The following is a 22,292-nucleotide window of genomic DNA, read 5'->3' on the forward strand; positions in this document are numbered from 1 at the left end:
TGCTTCTGTCTTTAAAAAAGAAAATCTAGAAAAAGAAAAAGAAAATAGAAAATCTGCCACAACATAGTCGTATCCTGAATCCTCTCTCTTTAAAGTCAGTTGCTCAAGGCTTAAACCACACAACATGCAGGCACATTTTGTTTGCTCCTGCCTCACACCCACACCACCTTTAAAAAATGTAGAATATGACCAACACAGTCACATTTCTTGACCCTTCCCTTCAGCAGTATTTCTACTAAGATACTCCCCAAAGGGTTTTTATCCTCATATCGTTTCCCCTGAAAAAGTTGAAAAGTGGGGCAGGGTTTGGGAGGTGACTTTTAGTGGGAAAACCACCAGAGGAGAAAGAAATAAGCCACACCCTCCCTCTCCAGCTTTCACATCTGCATTTAGTAGAAGAAAAACATGTTGAGTAAAAGGAGGAATGAGAGTCAAACAACTTGTCTAGTGGTCAGAATTTGAGTACTTCCTCCTGCTGAAGAACAATTCCAACTAGGAGAGGAATATTTAGCAAGAAACTCTGGATGCTGGCCCTCAAAGATTTAAGGGGCCCTATTGGTGCTGGGTAACATGCATCACTGTGGGCGGGGGGTAGGTGATCAGTGGGAACAGTTGCCTCCACACAATTCCAGGAAGGCTTAAGCAGGAGAGCTGGTAGCAAGCATGAATTGTCCCCATTTGTAAAGCAGGGTCTGCCCTGGTTTGCATTTTAACTGGATACAACATGTGAGCACAGTAAGATATTCCCCTGAGGGGATGGGGCTGCTCTGGGGAAAATCTGCATGCTTGCACATAGAAGTTTCCAAGTTCCCTCCTTGGCGTCGCCAAGATAGGGTTGAGAGAGACTCCTGCCTGCAACCTTGGAGAAGCCACTGCCAGTATGTGTAGGCAATACTGAGCTAGATGGACCAGTGGTCTGACTGGGTAGAAGGCAGCTTCCTATGTTCTAAGTAATTGTGCTCTGTATGTTAAGTATTTGGGTTCACCCAAAACTTAGCACAGGCACATTAACCCCTTGCATTCTCCTCCTCCCGTAGTCCTCCTGCAAGTTCCCTGGGGCAAGGAGTTATCTTCCTGCTTATATTACCTTAAAGCACCATGTACGTGAATAGGTCTATATTAGATGATAAAATAAAAGCCATCTTAAGAAAATTCTGCACATTCTCTCTGTACATAGAAGTTAACAGGATTGCAGCCGATGCCCCCATTCCCACCTTTATGTATTGAGGAGAATGTGCCAATGGGGTTTCTGCAATCTCTGCAGCTGGGAACTTTGTTCAGTCAGGGACAGGGGCAGATTAAGGTTTTTGCCACTCATAGGCAACCAAAGATTTGCCGCGCCTCTCTGGGGGTGGCAGCGGTCACAGCAGCTGCAGGGAAGGGAGGGAGGGAGGGGGGAAAATTCCCTCTTTTATCTTTTAAAAAAATGAGCATGTGCAGAGAACTGCCCATAACTAGCTGCAGGCAGGCCATGCAGTCATTTGGGAGGGAGAAGAGGAGCTGGAAGGAGCTCTTTCTCACCACCTCTGCCACCCCATCCCACCTTGCAGCAGCATTTTTAAAGATAAAAAGGGGAACTTTCTCCTCATCTCCCAACCCTTCCTGCAGCCACCGCTGTGGCCTCTGCTGCCCCCATCCCACCGTAGCATTTTTTGGAAGATAAAATGGGGGAGCTCCCCCTCACACACACCCTCACTGCATCTGACTCCACCCCCAAAGAGGGGTGGCAAAATTTGAGAAGCGGGAAAAGTTGCCACTCCTCAAATTTTGCTGCCATAGGCAAGTGCCTACTTTGCCTCTCCGTTAATCCGCCACTGGTCAGGGGCATACGTGGGCCATATCCATATCTGTTCTACACAAATGGAGTTTTACTCTCCTAGGAAGGATTGAAGTGAAGAAGAAAGCATTCTCATCTTCACCTCAGTGCACAAGTACAGGGAGGAAAAAGTCCACACAGTTTGTTTCCAATGCAATCTGACACAGGCCACGATCAGCTTGACTCTCTCCACCAATAAGTTTGTAGCCTGCTCTCCAAGTGAAAAGACAGCAGGTCCCTACCAATAGCAGCTCCTGCCCAATAGTTTAATCGTAACTCTTCAAAGTTCTTAAACTATTGGATGGGATCTGCTGTTGAGATCTACTGTGCTTTCACTTGAAGAACAGGTTGCAGAGTTGTTGGTGGAGAGAGATGGGCAAGTCAGCCCTAGCTTGTGTCAGACCACCTCCAAAATTAGGGTTGGCACCAACATCTCAAAGGTGTGATTTGAAGCAATTTTCAGGGTTTCTCAAAAGATCAGACTTCTGAGAACTTTCAAAGGAACCCAAATTTATTTCTCTAAAACAAGTGAATATATAGGTATCCTGAACCTATATTAGCTTAATTCCCCACTCCCCTGCAAATAAAAGAAAAAGCTTGATTCACTTCTGAAGCAGATTCACATTTGCCCCCAATAGTACAACTATTTATATACAGCTTTTCTCAAAATGATTGACATGGAAGAAATAAAGGATGGTTCCCTGTTCCAAAAGGGTTCATAATCTAAAAAAGTTAAGGAAAGATAAGGGAGACACCAGCAATAAGCACTGAAGGGATATTGTGCTAGGGCTGGATAGGGACAATTGTTCTCCCCATGCTAAATATGAGGTGCTTCTTTGCTCAATTAAAAAGGTACCTCTTTGCTTAATTAGCAGGAAAAATAGCTGCCTTTGGTGTCACATGCAGCTCCATCATATCTACTACTACTATAAATATTATATAGGTCCCAATGGGTGGAGATCTGCAGCCTTTGAAATCTAGTGCACTGCCTCTACCCCGGAAGGTAAGTTTAAATAGGAGAAAGGGTAAGTGGTTTGGGAATTGGTAAGCAATGGATGTCTCTGATTCACACTTCTCTGGATGTCTCTGATTCAAAACTTTTGAGGAGAGCATTATGAGCTTGAAGCTTGTTTCCGGGCTAACCAATAACAAATCTAGTTACTAGATATCTAGAGTGAAGCTGTAGTAACATGTACTATGTATACTAGTATGTACTATGCATACTACAACTAAAACCATTTGGTCAAACAAGGGAATACTTGCAAATACTCTCATTGAATTCCTAGGACATTCAAACAAGGCAAAGTGAGCAGGCTGTGTATCTTTAGTTATACTCTTCCATTTAGCATTAATGCCGCTGATAATCTAGGATTGCTCTGGAATTTCCATCATTAAAAGTCTCTCCCTATATTTAATAATGAGACACAGCTGTGAGAAAATGAGATCAGCTAGGGAGATATGGAGAGAGGAAGTCTCAGCCAGTTCTCAAATGAATCTGCTTCAGTGGAGAATCCAATTTGTCCTACTTAGAGGCTCATATGTATACATCTGATGAGAAACTAAGTCCAGTCATTCTCAAACGTTTTGGAGCAAGAGACCACTACTAATCCTCAAAATTTTCTCATGATTGTGGACTTAGAAGACAGACTTCCACCTGTCTTCCCCAAGATCAGCTTGCCAATCAGCAGCTGCTCAGCCTCAAAAATGTTACTGGTGGATGGTTCAGCTTACCTCCTTTCAGAAACAGAACCTGACTTGCTGCTATTCCCTTATTACCTGACCACTGCTACCATTTTGAGCTTCCACAAGTAAATGCCAACTGTAAACTCTGTTAGCAGGTCTGCTCAGAAGTATGGTAGTAACTGGGGATGTGCACACACCTGTCTGGAGGCCATTGTAGAGGCCTCAAAACTGGTTCAAACGTGGTGCAGTTTGGCGGTTTGGTGCTGGGGGGGTTAGTTCTTTAAGGGCAGGGGGTGCACTTACCCCTCCCACCACTTCCCCCCACCAGCGCTCCTTTTTTAAAGCAGTTTTGGAGGTGGCAGCGTACTTCCCTGCCGCCCCTGCCCCCGTTTTTGGCCAGAAGTACCACGTGCACACGTTGGGCAGGTGGGCGCACATGCACGTTGGGTGGGTGGGCACACGTTGCACATGGGTGGGCACACATCAGGTGGGCATGCATGCCCCAAACTGCTTTTAAAAAGGAGCGCTGGTGAGGGAAAGCGGCGGGAGGGGAAGTGCACCCCCCACCCCTAAAGAACAACCCCCGCCCAGCACTGAACTGCAGAGGCACGGTTCCATGCACACCACTAGTAGTATCCACTCTTTGCAGCTCTGCTTTTTCTTGAAGTGGGGGAAGTTAGCTTCAAATTGGTGCATACCAGCCCTCAGATATATTAACCTTAAAGTACATGGGAAAATTTGTTTTGAATTCAAATTATGACAGAACAGTTCTATCTATCACATGACAGAATAGCTTTGCATATTTGGGGCAAAAGAGAGTAGACACATGCCTTGAAAACAAAAAGAGTTGCTTGAGGGATAACAGTGGCCAGAAAGTGAAAAAGAGGGTTATTACGGAAGAGATTAGCACCTAGTGACCACATTCATTCCCTTAATGTGGTTTGGCAGACTCTCTAGAGTTGGCTCAGGTGTGGCTACTAAAAGAACAAACATAACAAGGTGCATTTCCTCCTTTGTCTGTTTAAACAAAATGGTAAAACAGCAACACTGAGATAGAACTGATATTTTCTCTGAAATTACCAAGCAACAGAGGCTTTTCAGTGTGCAGCTGAAGTAGTGCTGTCTATAACATGTAGGTAATTCTCATGTATCTGTATTCTATCATGAACCCTGAAGGACCATGTTCGCAGTCTGGGAATGCTCATCAATCCAGCACTGTCTCTAGAGGTTCAAATGGCCCCTGTGGCTCAGAACGCTTCTTAACAGCTTTAGCTGATATGCCATCTGCCACCATACCTGGATAGAGATAGCTTGGCCACAGTTAGTTATGCTCTGGTAACCTCTCGCTTGGATTGCTGCAATGCATTGTTCATGGGGCTGCCTTTGAAAATGGTCTGGCAACTGCAACTGATACAAAATAGGGCAGCAAGATTATTAATTGGGACGGGACATTTTGATTATATTATGCCAGTGCTTTATCAGCACAGGCTGCCACTCAGTTTCTGGGCACAAGTCAAAGTGCAGGTTTGAACCTTTAAAACCCTAAATGGTTTGAGACTGGGTTATCTGAGAGAGTGCCTTGACCCATATGTCCTGGCTCGGACCTTAAGATCTTCTTTGGAGGCCATGCTCTAAGTACCCCTGTCAAATGAGGTGAGGCAAGTGGCAACTACGGAGAGGGCCTTTTTGGCTATTGCACTCAGTTTATGGAGCAGCCTCCCCAGTGAAGTATGCCTGGCTTTTTCACTTTGTTCTTTTAGATGCTAGATAAAGACCTTTTTGTTCACTCAGGCCTTTGAAATTTAGATTTTTAAAACTGACTTTTAAAAAAGTGTTTAAATAGGGTGTTGTTGTTTTTTTGGTGTGTTACAATTTCATTAGGGATGTGCAAATTGATCAAATTCAAATTGATTCAACTTAAATCTGGGTGATTTGAATGATTCCAATTCAAATCAAATCACTCCTTAAAAGGGTAATTCAATTTGAACTGATTTTTGATTGGATAAAAAAGGTGCCAAAAGAGAGTCACATCTATTTGAATTCAAATCGAGCTTTTGGACCATATTTGAATTCAACATGAATTTTCAGAATTTGATTTGAATTCAAAATGAATTTTAAAAATTCTTTTCATGCACATCTCTATATTTCATATGCTATGTGTTTTTACTTGATGTTTGAATGCTATGTTGTGAACCGCCAAGAGAACAATTTGTTATGGGGCAACTAACAAAGTTAATTATTAATTATCGTCATCATCATCAAGCTAACCACCTACTTTCTCTCTCTCTCTCTCTGTTGAACAAAATAATTGCATACTTCCAGAAGACTGCAATGTCAGCTAACAAAACTCTTGGAAATAGTACAGTTGTTTCCCATGAGAGCTTTCAGAGAATGATGATAAGAGTAGAATTACCTCCTGGGCAAAATTTTCTACATTAATTGTTGCCAAGTTAGTACTTGCTGCTGAAAGTGGATCTGTCTAAGCTAAGCAGTACAACTATCACATACCTACGACATTCACAGTTACTTATAAAAAACCCCCACAAAAACCTAACTGAAGATGAAAGTACTACCCACTTAGATAGGAGGTCCTATTTAGATAATCAAGTTACAAAAGTCACAGCCAAACTTCGTCATAAAATTAACCAATCCACTGAATAGCAAAGCACATTTTACAGTCCCCCTCCCTCCATCTCATGTAAACAAGCAGAAATGTACGGGGCATGCCTATATGTCCTATTCACACATTATGTACAACACAAGTACTGTCTCAGTAAATGCATTGTGATCAGTAGACTAGAAATAAAAATTGATAGCTACAACACAAGATGTGGCAGCAATATAGTACAGACATACAAAACATCAGAAGATGAAATACGGTAATGCAATACTGGCAGTATAGCACATATATAAAGAACAGATGACTCAAAAGAACCCGAACCACATGGCTGTGAAACAAATGTGCAATCTGTGCACAGTTAATGCACATTACAGATCTGTATGAATGGAGTTATTCACAAGCTATGTTCAGACATACAGCAGAGTAGTCCCTATGCATAACATGTGTTTAGAGGACCTGTACTTAGGTTTACTTTTAAAATGAACACACATGTATGTGTGTACAGACACCCAAATGCATGTACAGCATAATGGCTGACTAGGACTTCAGTACAGATCCCATTCCAGATACTTCAACCCAGTACTAGAAAAAGCCCTGCTCTTACTTCATGCTTAACCTATAGAAGGTATCTCAGGCATCAAATAAATCCATGCTTAAGTGCATATAGAGGTGGAGTATGGGGCAAGGTGGCCTCCAAGATAAACAGTGAGTTTACAGTTGGTTTATAGAAAGTATTTGTACACTAATACAGAAGCTTTTTGCACAATAAAACCAAAATTTAAGCCGCTATTAAAAACATGACATATTTTTTAAAAATTCCTTCAGCAATCAATATCAGAATATTTGAAGTCCAAAGCTGGTGACTCTAATTAAAAGAGGCCCAACAAGGATGTTGTGAAACTGTTAACAGTTGCCTTGACAGACACAGGTTGTAGTGCCAAACTGTCCCTTTACACAGGAAGGCGAGCCTTTCAGTCAAATCCTAATAATTTCTCTTAGTGCAAAGGCTTATGAGGGTTTTTCCTCAGGAAGTTAGAACCTTGATTGGTTTAGTAGCTCCCATGTCTGCAGTAAGGGTCAATTCATACAAACTGCTAGCCAATCATTCCCCATTTGTGATAGGGAATGAACCTTCATGCATCTCCCCCATTGCAGTTATAGATTTCCTTCACAAGTAGATTTCCTTCACAAAAAAGAAAGGAAAGCATTGTAGAACTCAGGCCTGTGGTCAAATTTATGCACATATGCCCCAAGCTGCATATTAATGGTGACAGAATGCATGGGATCAATATACCACCATGATTATGACCTTTACAGCTGGCAACTTTGTGAGTAAAATATTTTTGCAAGATTGTAGCAACATTGGTCTCACATATGCATACGCCTCCCAGTGGTCCTCCATCCAGATTTCTGATCAGGATTATTGTGAATTGCTGCCGCGTGAGATAATTTTAGATAAATTTCTGGGCAAACCAACAATCATGTTTGGATGTGTTTGGTGGCCACACACTGAGCCTGTTTATAGATTTCTAATGTGCAGTACTTTAATAGGCCTCGAGAGGGTAGTAGAGTCAAATGCTACATTATGCTACTGCTCAAAAGTAGCTCTACAGGTAGGAAAACAATAGCGAGCTTCCTAAAACAGGACAACTTCATGAGTAGATTCTACATTAAGAAAACTGTACATAAATTAAGATGCTGTGAAGGAAATAATTATCTAAGCATTTCATTGCTATGAAGGAAATAATTATCTAAAGGGGTCCCAGTGCAAACAGCAATGGTAGTAGGCATACTAGGGTTCCGATATTTGTCCAAGAGTGATGCATGAGGATGTCAGGTGTGGGGATCCCATTTTAAAATATTTTCACTCATTCACAGTCAGAGCTATTTGCAAAACTACCCCACGTAGTACCACACCTTTCCAGACATAACTCATGCCAGTGTCAAGATCTTCATTTATTTTTGTCTGGGTAAACATTTGACCATTTCCAGCACAGCCCAAGTTATGCAGTTCCAAGGAACACAACCCAGAGAAGCAGTTTTGCTTTGCAGCTTCTTCTTCCTGGGAACCAAACTGCTGCCTCTGCCACCTCAGCTGTCCAAACATCCCATTGTTGTGAAAGAGGGAAGAAAGATTGTTTACAGCCCTGTAAAAAGACAGAGACCCGGACAACTTTTCAATGTGGATTGTCACTTTTGAGTTTGTTTACTCATCACTGCTACAACAAACTATCCAGATAGAACGAATGGGTTGAAGTCAGTGAGCAGCTAAGGAGAAAATCCTGGCAGGAACGCATGAAAAGAAATACTTTGTGTGTGTGTGTGTACACACACACCCCTCTATATCTATTTATTATCTCAAGCCCAACATGCCAGATGTTAAGATGGAATCGGTACTCTCCTTTCCAAGCGGTAGCCCAGAATTCTCATTAGAAGCACAGCAATTTTGCAGATTATATAAGTAATAATTTATTGCAGTCAGTGACCAGTCAACATACACATCAAAATATAAATCAGCATAAAACAAAACAAAATCAAAGCAGTAGAACTTGATAACACCATATCAAGTTATGCAAAAATCTCAGTTACAGCTAAATTATTCCCATCTCGGTATACAGGCTGCTGCACAGAATCTTGCTGTCCCCACTGTGACAGCTGCATGTTGATCCGCCAAAAGATAAGAGATATAATACTCTTCTGATTGACCAGGCCTATTTTTAAAAAATGGTTCAGTCCAGATAGTATGAATGCCCCTATAACAGGCACAGTGTAAAAAGAACAGGTAAGACAGACTCAATGTCACCTGAACATAACCGGTTCATAATAAACTGGTTATGAAAGTATGACATAACATGGACATAACTTAGTGGTATCCCCTTAAATCTGCCATCCAAAATGACAGAGGGCAGGGCATTAAACTGTGCCAGTGAAAAGGCTCTCCTCTGGTTTAAGGTGGTCAAGTGGGTGAGGTATGCAGCTGGCTGAGGGTAGTCTGAAAAACCACCTAAAGTGCTACTGGTGATAACCAGACTTAAATCCAATTGCTTCTCCATATCTGCCACACCTTGCAGCATCATGGCCCAAAGCCAATAAATACTGCGCTGAGAAGCCATATCTGCCCAAATTGCCATAGAGACTCTTGCACCAGGATGAGTGAAACTTATCTTTCAGAACCAAGGGGGCAGGCATATAATTTAAGCCAGTAGTTAAATGGTCAACCCTCTGGTCAACCCTGTTTCTAAACCCATGATAGCATTCAGTACGCATCTGGGGACTTGAAAAATGGCACGAAGAAATACAGATTGCATGACTTCTAAGGGCTTAAAATTACAGGTGGGACAGATCTGAACCCCATACAACATTTGTGCCAGTATTTTAGCCTGATACACCCTAACCGCCACATGAATGTAATGTCCCCCATTAGTGTAAAAGAATTTGAGTACAGCAGATGCACTCCTCTGTACACTTGCTGCCATGTATTCACATTGTGGGCCCCACAAACCTTTTGCATGGAGAACTGGACCCAGGTACTTATTGGTCTGAACCTGCTCGACCCTGCACCCGTTAATTTGCCATTTATGTTCTTTTGGTTTCTTGGCAAATACCATGATCTTGGTCTTTTGTGTATTTATAACAAGCGACTCATCTTCACATAACTGTGTGAGTTTTCGAAGCGCCCTCCTCATACCAACTAGTGTTCTTGATAGTATTGCCGTGTCATCGGCATAAAGTAAAATCGTGATGGGTCTACCAGCTAGTTTGGGCTGATGGATGTCAGGGTTGTATAAGAGAGGGATTAAGAAATCGGAGTAAAAATTAAACAGAAAGGGAGGTAAGATAAATCCTTGCTTAACCCCTTTCTGCATAGCAACAGATTCAGACAAGTGGCCTTTATTATTACACTTTACTCCCAATGAGGTGTTTTCATATAGCATGCAGATGAGGAAGAGTAATTGTGGGTCTATGGAGGTATTGGCCAATTTGCTCCAGAGTCGAGATCTAGGGTTAGAATCAAAAGCGGCTTTGAAATCAAGAAATGCCACATATAAGGAGGAGGAATTGTTGGTATACTTTTCCGCTAAGTGTCTTAGAATCAGGGCCTGATCCAAGCCAGCCTGTTCATCTCTAAGGATGTTATCTTCCTCTGCCCAATCAATAAGCTTGTTACAAAGATGTCTAGCATACATGCAGATAATATAAAGTTCTGTTCAGGTAATAATATTGATGCAACAGCTGTAACAAATACAAAACAAACTTTACAAACAAAAGATACAGCAGAAAGAAAGGAAAAAGTGAAAGATAAACAGTTCTCCAAAGATAATAAGGCTGTTTTCATGGGCAGTCTAGGCTGGGCTAGGATGCTCATGTGGAACACCAGGATCCCCATAGATCCCAATGCTTCCCCCCACCAACCCACTACTGAGGATGTGGACAAGCTGCTTGGGGCAGTGCGGCCTACCACTTGTTCTCTAGATCCCTGCCCAACTTGTGTGCTTCAGTCTAGCATGGAGATTGTTGGAGGTGGCCGCCTAGAGACATACGTTTGGGCAGGGTATAAATTTGATAGATTAAATAAATAAATAAATAAATAAATGCATCACTGAGGGAGGGTAGGGTACCTCCTTGTTAGAAAGAGGCAATAGTTAGACTGTTTCTTAAGAAGCCTTCCCTGGATCCCTTAGTGATGGAGAGAAGCAGGTCAGTTTCCAATCTCCCATGGTTGGGCAAGGTGATTGAGAGGGTGATGGCCGACCAGCTCCAGACGGGTTTTGGAGGAAACTAATTATCTCGACCCATTTCAAACTGGCTTTAGAGCTGGCTATGGGGTTGAGACAGCCGTGGTTGGTCTGATTGCCTTTACTAGGCAATCAACAGAGAGAGTGTGACTCTGCTGGTTCTTTTGGATCTCTTGACAGTGTTCGATACCGTCGACCATGGATTTCTTCTGGATTGCCTAGGGAAGCTGGGGATAGGGGACACTGCTTTGCAGTGGTTCCGCACCTATTTCTCAGGTAGATTCTAGATAGTGGAGCTTGGTAACAGTTGCTCCTCAAAACAGGAGCTGTTTTATGGAGTCTCTCAGGGCTCCATTCTGTCACCAATGCTTTTTAATATCTACATGAAACCACTGATGTCATCATGAGATTTGGTGATGGGTGTTATTAGTATACTGATGACACCCAAATTTATTTCTCCTTTTCATCTTCATGCTCAGGAAAAGGCATTCATTCCCTAAATACCTGCCTATAGGCAGTAATGGGCTGGATGAGGGATAACAAATTGAAACGGAATCCAAGCAAGATGAAGGTGTTCATTGAAGGGGCTCAGAACTTGAGAGAAACCCTGGTTTTTCAGGTGGAGACTATGACCAGGAGTGCTTTCTACCAGCTTCGGCTGATTCGACAGCTGCATCCATTCCTGACCTCAAAAGAGGATGACCTCAAAACAGTGGTGCATCAGCTGGTAACCTCCAGGCTTGACTATTGCAATGCACTCTACATGGGACTGTCTTCATACATAGTTCAGAAACTTCAGTTCAAAATGCAGCAGCCAGACTCGTCTCTGGGGTAACCCGGAGAGACCATATTATGCCTGTTCTCAAACAGTTGCATTTGCTGCTGATATGATTCCAGGCAAAATACAAAGTGCTGGTTATAACCTTTAAAGCCCTGAATGGCTTAGGTCCGGGTTACCTTAAAGAGCGCCTTCTTCTGCATGATCCCCACCGCATGTTAAGGTTATCTGAGGAGGTCTGTCTCCAGTTACCACTGGTATGTCTGGTGGCAACTCAGAGGTGGACCTTCTCTGTAGCTGCTCCTGGGCTATGGCATGCACTTCGAGCAGAAATCTGTAGCTTGGCTTTCAGGACCTTAAAACCTATCTGTTTGGCCTGCCCTTCCAGGATTTTAAAGCTTTTAAAAATGTTTTAATTGTTAATGGTTTTATACTGTTTTTAAATTGTTTTGTAATGATTATTTTTAAAGGACTGATTTGCGGGGTTAATTTTTGTTGCTGTGCACCACCCAGGGCCATTTGGATGGGGTGGTATATAAATGTAATAAATAAATAAATAAAGCCTGGATCTTAGCCAAGGTTAAGGGAGCAAGTGGTCCCTTAACCTGGCTGTTGGGAATGCATGTCTCCTGGGTTCCATGGAGCCAAGGATCGCCCATCTGACAGGGGAATTCCCTCAAGGCACTGTGCTCATTGTACCCAGAATGTTGGGGGCAATATGCTAAATCATTGTAAACTGCTTAGAGAGCTCCGGCTATAGAGTGGTATATAAATGTAATTGCTATTGCTATTGCTATTGTGCAGTGCCCTGTGGGATATGTGGAGGCCAGAAAATGAGTCTTGGTCACTGTTGCTCTCCACTGCTCCAGGCAGCGCAGGTCATGTGAGCAGCCCAGGCAGTGCAGTTCAGCTTGCATGCTGAAAGGATAATGATTGATTGTCTAGGGGAAGATAGGTTGAAACCTGCATTCCGCCCACGTGCACAGTCAGTCATTTGAATAGCTCCAAAGAGGACATTTCATACACAAATCATCATAGAACGTAAACACCTGCTTTTGCCTCCCTGGTACTCAATAAATACTTTCAAGAGGATGAAGGACTCCGCCTAGGTTTGTCTCTATTGTTAGACAGGCTGAAGCAGCCCACCTTTGGTCATAGATTTCAAGATACCATTAAAGGATTGCAAATTGTCATTTATTATTTTTAATTATCATTGAGGACACTATTTAGAGTATGTATCTCAGCAAAACACTCCTTTTTGCTGAGGTATAGTACAGTGCTGAACTGCGAGATGGAACACCAGTTCAGATGATACATTCAGCGTGTGATTAGATTCTTCTACCCGTGTGAAAACCATGCATTCTCTACACTAGATTTAGTTACTATATGTAATGTAGGATTTAGAATGTGGGATAGTCACTATCATGTGATTAGATGGACATCTGAATTGCAATGAGGTGCTCCCACCAAAAAACCATAGAGTTTTCACTGTAAACAGGACAGAGCCCAGGATTGGATCATCCAGTTATGTCGATGGAACTTCTAGCACAATTTTTTCTGTCCCTGAGGTGGAAGGTTGTGAGAGTTCCTTTAACCTCTGCCACACTAACTGACACAGGGGGAATAAATGTTGCTTACAATAAAAGCTTGCTGGTTACAAGTTTCACCCACTTTCTGGGATAAAATAAATGTGAAAAACTGTGTGCATGTGCCATGTGTTTGAGTTGCAAACTTTTTTTGTTGTGTCAGGAAATAAAGCGGCAGTTTTACCCACCAAGCCCTAAGAGTCATCCCCTAGTCCCAGGGGCATAGCTAGGGGAGAGGGGACCTGTGTTCACCCCTCTCCCCGGAGGCCCCTTGGAATGAGGAACATAATGAAGAAAATAGGGTGGGGTGGAGCTGAAGGGCCCCTCAGGTGCTGGGGGGGGCACCTGGGTTCTTTGTACTTATCTGCTCAATTATATTTTTGCCCCTGGCTAGTCCCTTATCTTCACTGCTCCACCTCCCAGAGACCCACTTACAGCCAGAGGCGTATCTAGGGAAAATAGCGCCTAGGGCAAGCACTGAAATTGCGCCCCTTGTCCAAACATCCAACACCCATCTTTCAAATAACTTTACCATAATATCAGCTGAAAAATACAAGTCAAGCTCGTTAATCTTTTAATTTTTCAAAAACAATTTAGAAAACTACAAATTTCAGTATGCTGGGGCTCATGAAATAACCAAATACGATGTGGAGGTATACTTGGAAAACTAATGTCTAATTCTCTACTATGCATTGTAGCATCACTATTACATAAGTTTTTAAAAGAAATGGAGAATTTGACTTTTCCCTATTTACTCTGAAAATGCAGAGTAAACTGTGTCACATCTTGGAATATATTCTAGTATTTCAGAAAGACAGTTAAAATGAGAGAAAGAGAGCAAGAAACTCCCAGTGGGCCTTAATACTAAGGCTAATTAATACTAATTTCACACTAATGGAAAGACAAACTGACCATTAATAGCCATATTATTAAGACATCACATTTAACTCACTTATAATAAGAAGCAAACAGCAAATGAATAAAATCCTAGCTCATAAGCTTCAGCTCATTATTCACAAGCCCTGATTCTCTGTACATAGTGCCAAACTGAATATGTGTACAGTGACTTATATTATATTAATTTTTTTTTTTAAAAAAAAAATACCTGTAGCCCCTAAAGGCTGTGGGGTGGGTATGCAAAGGTTCCCGCTCCCCTCGCTGGCCTCTAGGGCTTTGCAGGGACCATTTGTGCGTGTGGTGGCCATATATATATATATATCCGCTGAAAACAAAATGGCTGCCACACATGCTCAAATGGCCTCTGCGAGGCCTGGCATGGGGGCCTCACAGAGGCCATTTGAGCATGTACAGTGGCCATTTTGTTTTCAGTGGCCATTTTAAAAAAAAAAATTTTTAATGGCGCCCCCCTTCAAGTGGCACCCGGGGCATGTGCCCTGCCTGCCCTACCCCTAGATACAGCCCTGCTTACAGCCTCTCCAGTCACTCCCCAGCCCTACATTTCTCCCTGCTGGGATTTCAGCAGAAATCTGGAGTTGTTGGCTTGGGAACTGATCCTTTCCTAGAAAAGGGGTCCCGTCCCCCCAGTTTGGATTGCTGTATATTGCTTGCTATTATCTAATCTATCTAAAGCTGCTTGGACCTTATTCACTGACATAGAACTCCCAGACCAACACAGAACAGATAAAAAACATCTAGCTAGTTTTTGCAGGTAGGTTCCAGACCCCATCTAGACTATGAACAAACAAACAAAATAAAAAATCCCAAACCCCACACAGACGCATTACCTTCCCAGAAAAATGCAGAGAAACTCTCTTATTGAAAAGCATGGCCAATGAAACCTCTCAGAGATAGGAAATGCTAGAGTCACAGAGAGAGATAACAGGTTGATACTTGGGAGAATGCTTGCACACCCTTAGAGTCTCTCTTTCTCTCTAGAGTGAGAATGTGTGTGTTAGTTTTCTGCCTGGAAAAGAGTTGCATCTCAGCAACTGTGCATGACTATCAGTTTTTGTTGTACTTATAATTTTGGGAAGGTATGTTTGAAACAGGAAAAACAAAGGAATCCTAGGAACCATAGAGAGAGGAGAGTGATGGGCCTGCATCTGTGAAAGGGAGGTACAGCAGGATTATAAACATGCGATTGGAAGAATGCACATGAGATATTGATAATGCAGGAAACTTGGTTGACAGAAGATATTACTCTTCCTGGTTATATTGCAGTCTCATTAAATGCCGTAAGAACTGCACGCAGAGGCAGACCTAGTGGTGGCTTGGCAGTCTTGGCCTCCACAGCTCTGACATCACAACTGTCCCTGCTTATTAAGTTAGACCCTTATGCCCTTGCTACCCAACTTATTATTGGGACCTTTAAATTGATACTGATTAATATTTATATACCGCCAATGAGTTCAAGTACAGAGGTGACAGAGACATGGGCCAAGCTGGAAACCTTTATTACAGACATATTAATAGTACATCATGATTCTCATCTGATTATTGCTGGTGATTTTAATGCCCGATTGGGGAAGAATAATGAGGCAGTTTTTGCAAAATACCATTTCTACCCAGTAATGCTACCTACCCCTTCTCCCCTAATTATAAGGCAGTCAAAGGATGTTATAATTAATTTTTCAGGTCTGAATTTATTATCAACTCTCCATAAATTGGACCGACACTTGCTCAATGGTGCAATGCAACCGGATTATCCGGCTGAGTATACGCACTGGACGGGCCCAAATCCCTCATTAATTGATTATGTTGCTGTAACAAGAAATTTAACACCATGGGTGGGGTACTTTCAAGTGATACCTCGCCCGGAAAGTGACCATTTTCCATTATTGCTGAACATAACACTAAGAGGGAGAAATTCTTCGGACTGTGAATGGGCTTTGGGCATACCAAAGGGAAATGCCCCACAAAGGGCAAAATGGACGGTTGGGCAGGCTGCACGTCTTACTGATTTACTAAACTCCTCAAAAGCCCAGTTGTTACGGAATGTTATTATTCAAGGGACATCCGTCCCTGATGGTATCTGCCTGCTAGAACACTATGATAGCCTCTTAACCTTAATACACCCAATGCTCATTAACACTAGGCCAAAAACTGGACGGAAAGTTCTTTCTCGTCCCTGGTTTGATAGAGACTGCCAAGAGGCAAAAGGTTCATTAATAAAGGCATTTGATAGATACACAGATGATACAACTAACTTCAATGTACAGGGTTTACTAATAATGAGGAGGCAATATAAGAGACTATTAAAGCAAAAGAAATCTCAATGGATGATACAGAGAGGGGAGGAGTTAATAGAAGTGGCCAAACTGAAAAATCAAAGCACCTTTTGGCGCTTGGTAGCACCTTCATTAGGAAGAGCCCCCACTTTACCTTATTGTATAATTCCAGCTGATAAATGAGAAAATCATTTTCACGAAATGTATAGACGAAATGACACCATAACGGTGAATGTCGAGGCATATATAACTGACCCCCCAAGATGGGACTCGGTCTCCTGCTCGGAAGTAGAAGGTCTTGTAAGACAATTTTAAAAAGGCAGAGCCCCTGCGAACCGATTATCTTACTATAGAGGTGATTCTGTCTAACCTAGACTGGTGGGTTCCAGTTTTAGCCTCACTGTTCACGTTTATTGATAATATGGCAAAAATTCCACCACAATGGGGTGTGGCGATAATAGTCCCAATATACAAAAAAGGTAAACGGAGTGATCCTGCAAATTATAGGCCTATAAGCCTCCTGAGTGTGATTAGTAAAATTTATGCTAAACACTTAGCAATTAAGCTGGTGGTCTGGATTGAGGAAAAGAACATTCTTGCAGTTGAACAGGCTGGCTTCCGAACAGGTCGATCTACTACAGAACATGCCCTGACCCTCCATTATCTTGTTGAAAAATATACAGCTAAGTCGGGTGCTGCATTTTATACTGCATTTATAGATCTGAAATCGGCATTTGATTCCATATCAAGAGACAGGCTCTGGCAAAAACTAATAGATTTGGAAATTGATAAGAGATTACTATTATTAATATATAAACTATATGAGAAGTCTCGATTGCGGGTCCGCTGCAACCAGTATGGTTATTTAACGTCAGATGTTCCAACTAGTAAAGGGGTAAAGCAGGGTTGTATTTTGGCACCTACTTTATTTAACATCTATATCAACTCAGTGGTGAGCTGTTTATCTGACATGTCTATGCACCCTCCGAAACTGGCACAGAAACACATTGCAGTCCTGCTGTATGTAGACGATATGATCCTTTTATCCCAGACGCCCATAGGACTACGTCGAGCACTAGCACAATTAAGTTCATTTTGTAACAGAGAGATGATAGAGGTAAACCACCAAAAGACAAAAGTTTTGGTGTTTGCTAAACGGCCAAAGAGATATACCTGGCACATGAATGGGAACACAATTGAACAAGTTCAATCTTATAAATACTTAGGTGTTGTATTCCACTCATCTGGTTCCCGTATTGCGCATCAAAAACATATTATTCAGAGCGCCCAATTATCAATCAATCTGATCAAATCATTTTATTTTTCACGGGGAGCTCTGTACATCCCTGTTGCAATAAAATTACTATTGGCCAAAGTGTATCCTCACATAATGTATGGTGCACAATTGGGCCCATTTAGTAATTTTGCTCCGTTAGAAACACTACAAACTAAGTTCATAAGAACTATATTACAGCTGCCATGTTGTGTCCCAAATACTGTTATTAGAAGGGAGGTGGGTCTGGTTAGATTTGAATCACATTATTGGAGATCTATCATACTCTACTGGTTAAAATTGGTTTTCATGAAAGTCGGCTTAGTGCATTTAATTTTGGAAGGCTCCTTTAAATCCAACTGGAAATTGGCAATTACAGAAAAACTTCTATTATATGGATTCTCTCATGATGATTTTATTAGATTAGGTTTCGATCAGGCCAGAAGAGAAATTGTGCAACGTATCCATGACGTGGAGTTGCAGATGGATCATGCACAGTTACCGAGCAGCATTTACATAGGTAGCCAGTGCACCGAGCTCAAGCCTGCTACATATCTAAGTAGCATTTTAATTCCAAAATTTAGACGAGCTCTAACACTTGCCCCTGTAAATGCTCTCCCAACAGCTATGCTCCATGGGAGATTCCAGGGTATACCATACACATCAAGATTATGCCCTTGTGGATCTGGTAACGTTGAAACAACTGCTCATGTTTTACTGCATTGTGAATATTACAGAGACATAAGACGCCAACAAATTGCCCCACTTTTGATAAATTTTCCGGGTCGTGGAGAGGATTTCTATTTAAACTATTTGCTCACTAATCCTAATCCGGATGTTATTCATATCGTGGCCAAATATTGTTATATAATATGCCAAATGCGTATAAATGTAGTCTGATTTTATATTATCATCTTATTATTGTTATTATCATTATTATTTTAATATTGTTGTATTGCTGGTCTACGACCGAAATAAAGTTTTAAAAGAAAAAAGAAAAAGAATGCACTCTACCCCCATTGGTCTTTTTATCTGAATCCTTTTTTTCTAAATGGACATTTAAAAAAAAAAAAAAGATATACTAAACACATGTTTAAAAGTATTATCTGAACTGGCCCAAATTTAAGTTTCCACTCAGCTGGAAACATGTTGAAATACAAACCTTCCTGAGATAGAAACCTTTGCATAGTATGTGCTTGTAGCAGGCAATAACTCATTGCCCTAACATTTGGCAATACCATAGGCACATTTGTTATTATATTTATATGCTTTCTTTCTGCTGGGGCACTCCAGACAGTTTACAGCTGAAATACAAATGCAATTTTTTTATTTGTTTTTAACAAAGCAGAGTTCTCAGGACTATGTTGACACGCTTGTGCTCACTAGATCCCTCACAATAATGGAAACCCCAATAAGAAGTGTTTGAAAAGAAGTGTATTCAGTGATGCGGCCAGGTTTTGGGAAAGGCTTACCTCCAGTTTGGAAACACTGCTTTGAAATTCAGCTAGCCTCATTAGTAAGCCAGAATTATCTGGTGCTCCTCCCACACTCCATTTCCATAGAGTTCATCTGCCTACAATGGTGATTGCAGGAAGTTATCAAGCAGGAAACTCCTTCATTAGTCTTGAAAACTTACCAACAGGAAGTTCCTTCTTGTACCAAATGTTCTCTCTCCAGGATCAAAAAGCCCAGAACCTCTTGCAAAACTGCAGGTTTCCAGGTATCATTGCATCAGGAAGCTCACGTGTGTAGCTGCTGGAATGTAAGGGATGTTGAGGAAAGAAGAGGGGAACCCTGGCAAGGTGAACCCAAAGGCATTTTGACACCTGCTCATTGAAATTGCTTGTGTAACTTTGTTTTTACAACACTTTGATGATCTTTAAAGAGACGATTGAGACAGATGTTTTATTACAGCTCCTCATGGCAGAGCTTGTGCTGGCCCTAGGCAGGGGGGAAAAGAAAAAAAGAGTTTTTGCTTTCTTAAAAAAGAAATTCTAATCTTTAGTTATTAAAAGCAGAACAAAATAATGAGGCTGTTCTCGTGTGCAGACAGAACTGGGCCAACAAAGTCAAGTCCGGTCCTGCCCGTGCGTGAGAACTGCTGCGATTGTGCCCGATCTTAGCGGCAAACCTGCCAAGCCAGCCACCCTCCTAAGTGAGGGCAAACCTGGCAGGACTGGCAGACTACAGAGCTCCCAGCCGGCTTTGGGGAGGGGCAATCCCCATAATGCACCACACACTCACGTGGTGCATTACGGGGTTCTGGGGCAGGGTGTTGCCTCCTGGCACACCGACCTCCACGCTGCCTGAGAAGGCAGCTGTACATCTGGGTACACGATCTCCATGCCCAGACTCTCAACAAGGATTGTCTATGGGGAGGTAAGCCTTTTAAGGCTTCCTCCCCACTGATCCTGTAGCCCTTTCTCACCAGTCGCGAGAAAGGGCTCATAGTACAATATCACAGATGGGAAGAGAGTCATTTTAAGTGCACACTCTGCATACTCTGTCAGAGTGACCTCCTCATCCACCCCCTACCAGTTTAGGTACAAATGGCCTCCCCTATGCTTCCTGTCTCAAGAATTAGTTTTGCCCAACTGCCCTAGGAGAACTGCTGAGTTCATTGTTTTCCATCCATTTCCTTGTACCTACCATACATGTGTTTGTGCGCACACACAAAAACACACAATCCAGTATTTTCTAGCGAGTTTATCTCAGCTCCACTCCATATGAGGTGCCTACTTCAGTGGGCAATTGCCAGAGCTCAAATAGCACCTTTGGCAATTAAGCAAGTTAGATGGAGCATATAATGAAGCTTTCTGGAATTCAATCTCCAAGGCTAATCAATGAGCAGAATGAGCTGCATGCTCCATAGGTCGTGGCACGCACAGCAAGACCATGATGTCTGACCTTACTTGCAAAGTGTTTCATGAGCCATTCTGGCAAAGCCAACCCCCGAAGTGAGATTAATTTAGGATCCCTTTGGAACAGAGAGAGGCAACCAAATGAAAGGGTGGCTGTGAGCCCAGTGCTGGATGATCCAATGGAGCTTGTCACCAGACCAGGTCATGTTCTCCCGTTTTAAGGCCCAAATCCTCCCATTCCTGCAGGGTAATTCTGGTCTGCATTTGAAAGGCATTTTTAAGTGTTAATGCAGCTGTGAACACAGCTTTGGGTTTTTTCCCCCTCTTCATTCAGTTGGCTTAACACTCTGCAGCTGGTGTTTGCTAGACAGAAGTTCTTAGGGGTTAAGAGTTTGTCCTACACATGCCGAATGTGTTCATTTCTCAGGAATCAAATGACCACACCAGAGCTAAACAATATGTGAAGCATACAATTTGTTTTGGATTCCTACTACTCCAGATGCTAAAAGCTGGTGTATTTCATATGTTCTCAGCTAAACAAAAGTTTACACTGCTCTCCAGAGGAATACTTGTTCTCCCACAGTGTTATTTTGAATTTTATAAAATGCTAGCAAATGATTATATTTAAGCCTCTTAGTCTGGCATTTGAAGCATCACTTGGTGCCGCAGAACAAAAATCCCCTTTAAAAGTACTCCCCCCCCCACAATGAAATCAACATCCATTTAGCCAAGATACAATTATTCCACAGAAACAGAGTTGTAGGTATCTAGTCCAATCTCCTGCTCACAAAAGCAGCACGGTCGATTCAGTAGCCCTACTTGCAGAATCAAACCAAAAGTGAAAGACTCAGTGTGCTTCAGAGAACAGGTGCACAGCAGAAAAATAGCTTGAGATGATCCACCCAAGGGAGCACAGTCCAGTAACACTAAGACTGTACAAATCTGACTCCAAGCTACTCACTCATTTTCATATTTGTTACTGAAAACTGAAAAAAATAGAACAAAATGCCCCATTTCCAGCTTTCATTTTAGCCTTCTCCTGTAGTTTACATTTTTTTTGTTTGAAATGGGCATACATAGTGTATTCATTAATTAATTCCTGAAAGCAGAATTAAAGATCAGATTTGCTGAGATGGTTACATAACACCTGCATGTTCTCCAATTAGTTACCTTGGCCTACAGGTTTGTTCAGCATAAGCTAACTTGGCTGTGAACTGGCACATAAATCTAACATTCTGTTGGTTTCATATCATGCTGTTACTGACACACAAGGCATTCCTTGCTTTCTCTTGATACCCCCACCTTTGTGAGGGGAGGGGGGCAGGGAGGAGGAGGTGTTTTCAGTAGAGGCACCCAAACTGTGAAACCCCCTCCTACAGCAAAACATGTTCACAGACACAGTCATGTTGAGGGATGCCAAGAAGAGTTCTGGAAACTCTGAATACACACTTTGCCAAACAGCAAGTTTCCTGAGCTCTGAAAGGTTCTCCACCCCAAGGCTCTCCTCCCTTTTCTTAGTTACCTTTCTCAGTGATGGTGGGGAAGCAACCAAGTTGTTCCTGCTGAGATGAGAAGGGCTTTCCCCCTTCCCTCTCGTCCCCTCTTCCTGTTGCTATGGTGTGCCTCAGCATACCAGGAAGAGAGAGTAGCAGTGGCACTGCCAAGCAGGAACTAAAGGAGATGTCCCCCCATCTGCTCCTGCTGAGTCTTTCAAGACTTCAGATCTCACTAGTCACTATGCCTTCGTCCAA

At 42.3% G+C, this 22,292-nt stretch overlaps 1 long non-coding RNA gene across 1 annotated transcript; it reads right to left on the minus strand.

Annotated features, from left to right (window-relative positions):
• Positions 1-4,853: 4,853 nt before the first annotated feature.
• On the minus strand, positions 4,854-22,215 carry LOC128328190 (uncharacterized). The gene is made up of 4 exons (XR_008309071.1): positions 22,064-22,215; positions 19,317-19,621; positions 8,037-8,266; positions 4,854-4,906 (listed from the first exon to the last, which is right to left on the minus strand). It is a non-coding gene; the product is annotated as an uncharacterized LOC128328190 (long non-coding RNA).
• Positions 22,216-22,292: the final 77 nt, after the last annotated feature.

Source organism: Hemicordylus capensis, chromosome 5 (genome assembly GCF_027244095.1).
Source record: "Hemicordylus capensis ecotype Gifberg chromosome 5, rHemCap1.1.pri, whole genome shotgun sequence".
In the NCBI taxonomy this organism is placed as follows: domain Eukaryota; kingdom Metazoa; phylum Chordata; class Lepidosauria; order Squamata; family Cordylidae; genus Hemicordylus; species Hemicordylus capensis.